This window comes from Rhinolophus sinicus, chromosome 7, assembly GCF_057876585.1.
Source record: "Rhinolophus sinicus isolate RSI-liver-muscle chromosome 7, RSI-T2T, whole genome shotgun sequence".
Classification (NCBI taxonomy): domain Eukaryota; kingdom Metazoa; phylum Chordata; class Mammalia; order Chiroptera; family Rhinolophidae; genus Rhinolophus; species Rhinolophus sinicus.
In genome coordinates, this window is record NC_142507.1 from 31,020,600 (window position 1) to 31,025,201 (window position 4,602).

A 4,602-nucleotide genomic window follows, 5' to 3' on the forward strand; every position below is an offset into this window, starting at 1 on the left:
TAAAAAACAAGTTTCTAACCCAATCTGCTTTTGACATCAGGAGAAAGTTACAAAAGCTTCTCCAGAGCCCTGGGGCTTCCTTAGACGAAATGCTGAGCACAGCCAATGTGGTGTTTTATGGTTGTGACAGAGAGGGAGGCCAGGGCTGAGAAGGAGGAACGGAAGGAGGCCGCACGCCCACGTTTCAGCCGCGCTTGCAGGACGTTTACAGTCACATCCTGCAGGCCCTGCACGACTTGCTCCAAAAGACACTAAGAGTCACGTGTGCCAAGAGACAGGACATTGGGCAAAGGAGTGTCCTAATTGTAATAAGCCTCCCCAGTGCCCTACTACAAATACAGGAGTGCAGTCCATTAGGCAGCCCTCTGTCCCTCAGGCCAAAGGGCCCCCAGGCCTGAGGCTGCGAATGCCTTGTAGATGGTAACCCAGGACTGAAGCTTTCCACCCCAGTCTGCCCCACTTCAAGAGGTCACCCTTACTGGACTGGAGCCTAGGGTATGCATGGATGTGACGGGTAGGACAATAACCTTTTTATTAGATACTGGGGCTGCCTACTTTGTTCTCTTTGCCTTCTCCGGACCCCTTTTCTCCCAAACTTACACTGTCCTGTGTATGGTGGGAAAGCCAACCATTAAGAATTTCACTCTTCCTTTGGGCTCTCTCTGGGATAGATATTATTTAATTCATTCCTTTCTTGTAGTCCTTGAATGCCCAACTCCCCTCCTTAGGAGGGACCTTCTCCAATTGTTAGGAACCAAAATAGTTATAGGAGGAAATCTTGTCTTAAGACCGCCCCACCAAATGTTAGTTATACAAACTAAAGACTATCTGAATACTCTCACCCCTACATGGGAAAGTCAAATTGAGCCAGTAGCCTGGGACACCAGGATTCCTGTCTGGGTTAAAACCGCAGTTCTCGTTAGTCTTAAGGATCCCTCACAGTTTCCCCCACCAGAAGCAGTACTCTCTAAAGCCTGAGGCAAGGGCTAGGATTCAGCCTATAATTTATAAATTCTTTCTCATGAGCTACTTAAATCCATTAGTTCCCCCTTGTAACACTCCTGTATTAGCAGACAGGAAAAAGGACTACTCCTATAGACTAGTAATCCACGACCATCTATCACAGAAAATGGCTGAGTCATTAACTAAAACAGTGGAAATATTTGTGGCACTCCAAGAACAACTGGACTCATTGGCTGGAGTTGCTCTCCCAAATTGAAGGGCATTAGACCTCCTTACAGCCTCAGCTGGGGCAACATGCCTATATCTTAAGGAACAGTGTTGCTTCTATGTCAACAAATCAGAACAAGTTTAACAGAACATTCAGAGCATCTTTGAATCCGTATCTAGGATCAATACTTCAACTTCATTCTGGGGTTCAAATTCATGGCTCATGTCTTTACTTGTTGCCTTTGCAGTTCCATTATTAATATAACCAACTTACTAACTAAATTTATCTCTTCTATAATAAAGGCTATAAAGCTACAAATGATCATCATGAACAACTTGATCTCCGGGACCCCAAGCTCCAGACATCTATCGTGGGCTGATGGATGGACACTTTCCTCTTCCTCCTCGATCAATAGTTAGCAAGCAGATGGAACCCAAAGAAGTCTCAACGTCCCTTTACAGCAGGAAGCAGACAGAGTGGTCATTGCCCCAAAGTCCTCAAAGATTTGGGTTTCTAATGCTTGAGGGGGGAACTGTTAGGTAGAAGTTAGAAAATGTAGGAGAAGGAAGAGGGGTGAGAGTGCCCCTATGGACTAAGGACTATAGTCCATAGTGTCTATAGAAAAAGCTCATAAATAGCTTTGATTAACTGCCTCCAGCCACGTATTGGTTTCTACAACAAAAGATGACCGAGAGATGGTCTGGAGCAAGATAGGATCTCAGTCTACAGACCACTGCTCTTAGGAGTTCACGCCCTCCCGTGGAAGAGCATGCATGACTTTTCCCACCAAATCAATATGTAACTCCCTCACCCCACCCAGAAATCTATAAGTCCTTGGGACAAGGATTCTCTCTCTGGCCATCAGCTCTCTGACCCTCACTCTCTCCCCCTTTCTCTCTCTCTCTCTCTCTCTCTCTCTCTCTCTCTCTCTTTCTCTCTCTCTCTCTCTCTCTCTCTCTCCCCCTCTCTCTCCCCCTCTCCCCCACTTCAGCTAGTGATGTAGAATATTTTCTTTGTGCTGGGATCGTGTCTCATGAAACAAAAGAATGGAAGCATGGACCAAGGAGAGGCGAGGAGTTGTAAAAGAGGATAATTTATTAAAAGTAAAGAGTAAAGAGTCACAGAGAGGCTAACGACTGGGTTGTCCAGTGACAGACAAAAGTTCTTACTTTTATACCTTCCCTTGCCTGCTTGGGGAAGGGGGCTGGAGCCTTCTAATGGAATTCGTCTGTCAGGTTTGTCCTGTTTGCCCACCCTTAAGGGATTAATGAACCCTTTTCTGTCTATCAGATCTGCTAATTTCTTGGTCCAAAAGAAATTTTTGAGATAATTTATTAACCACAAGGCATGTTCTCTTATCTTTGTCCTGGAGTGAAGGAGATATTCCAGAACCTGGAGTTTCAGGATATGGCTGCCTTTTGTTTATTCCACCAGGGACCTCCCTGTTTACCTAACAACATGCTAACTAACTTGTTTCACTAGGCCAGTTCTCTTCCTTGAGAATGAATCGCTAATACCAGGGACCTAGATTTCTCTCTCTCTCTCATCTTCCTCTCTCCCCAACCTGGGGTAGGCCCATTCTCTTCCCTGAGAATGCATCACTAATAAACACTGCTTGCATATTAATCAGCTTGCTGACCTTTTCTCTTCACTGCATCAGCAAGAACTGAGACTCCTATAACAAACCTTACAACCCCTTTACTAATTTACTGCCCAAGCCCAATTTCCTTTGGATTCCTCACTAACAAATATCCAAACCTGCTTAGATTCCTATCTTATGAGCTCTAGCTTACTTTGTCCTGCCAATTTCTAATAAATTTATTGTTTCTTTGTCTAAAAGGTATAAAAATGTGCCTAGTTCAATCACTTCTTTGAGCCTTATTTTATGATCTGAGCATCATATTGTGATACTCCCATTTGCATGTATTAAATTGTTTTCCCCTGTTAATTTAGTCTTTTATCAATTTTATTGTTTTAAAACTAGCCCAGCCAGGAGAACTAAAGAAGGGTAGAGTGGAGGAATTTTCTCCTGCTCCAGAACATTAGCAAATTACTAAAGTCTAACATGAATATATAAAACTACTGAGAGTCACAGACATGGGAATTTATATTTCTAGAATTTTTACGAGACTCCTGAAAGATTGGAGTCAAGGATAGGGACCAGAGAAATCTTTCTCTGGTACAAGCCTGAGGTATGAGAACAGCACTGCATGAGAATAGCAAGTAGTCCTGTTACTGGGAAATGACGTTGAACCTTAACTCTTTGTCTTCTTGAAGGATTGATTCAATCAAGAGAAAATTTTGTGCAACATGAACAGCAGAAGTTTATTATATAGTAAAACAAAGTACACCCTGAGACATGAAGCGGGCTGAACCAAGAGAGGGAAGCAGCCATCTTACATTGCATGAAGGCTTTTATTTCTATGGGTACAATTGCCTCCTCCTCTCTCTTCTCTTATCTCTCTTCCTCCCCTTGAGATGCTTAGTCCTCTGGCATTTAGCAATGCATTTCTTTGATTTAGGGGCATGTGTAAACACATCGCATGGGGGTCTGTGAAAACTTGGAATCCTATTGGGCTAGTAAGGCATTGATGGTCCTGACAAACAGGATGTATGCCCTGATAAGCAGGATATCTTTCTCTCTTCTAATGCATTTCTTTGATTTAGGGGGATATGTAGGCATGGAATTCTGCTGGGCAGTTGCAAGAAGTCTTGACCCAAGAAGGAGCTGCAGCAATGGGCTTTATAACAGGGGCTAAATTTCTCCTTCCGCTCATTTCTATGTATCTACCGTATCAGTCCCAACTACATCTTTCTCCTCTATCTCCCACAGTAAAAAAAAATTATTTCTTATTTGTTATTTTACTTTAGTTTCAGGTGTTCAAAACAATGTAACAGTTAGACATTTACACCCCTCCCTAAGTGATAACCCCTCCCAATCTACTACCCCTCTGACATCAAATATAGCTGTTACAATTCCATTGACTATAATCCCTGTGTTGTACTCCACATCACGTGAGTATGAGTGTGTGTGTGTGTGTGTGTGTGTGTGTGTGTGCAAAAATGTGGAGCGGCCCGGTGGCTCAGGTGATTGGAGTGCCCTGCTCCTAATGCCGAAGGCCACCAGTTCGATTCCCACATGGGCCAGTGAGCTGCACCCTCTACAGCTAAGACTATGAACAATGGCTCTCCCTGGAGCTGGGCTGCCGTGAACAGCCCAAGGTCGGTGTGAGCTGCTGTGTGCTGCCATGGATGGCTGTGAGCTGACGTGTGCTACCATGAGCGGCCACCACACTGGCCAGCAGCTGGTGTGAGTGGACTGCAGCCATTGTGAGCAGCCAGAAGCCAACGAGAGCTGCTGTGAGTTGCTGTGAGCGCTGACCAATGACCAGTGACCAACTGCCTCAGCCAGGGGGAGTGCTAGGCTCATA

The 4,602-nt window shown here is 44.5% G+C and overlaps 1 long non-coding RNA gene across 1 annotated transcript; it reads left to right on the forward strand.

The window, feature by feature from the left end:
• The first annotated feature begins 340 nt into the window (after nt 1–340).
• Nucleotides 341–4,162, forward strand: LOC148757785 (uncharacterized). Its single transcript, XR_016021726.1, has 2 exons — nt 341–514; nt 1,474–4,162. It is a non-coding gene; the product is annotated as an uncharacterized LOC148757785 (long non-coding RNA).
• Nucleotides 4,163–4,602: the final 440 nt, after the last annotated feature.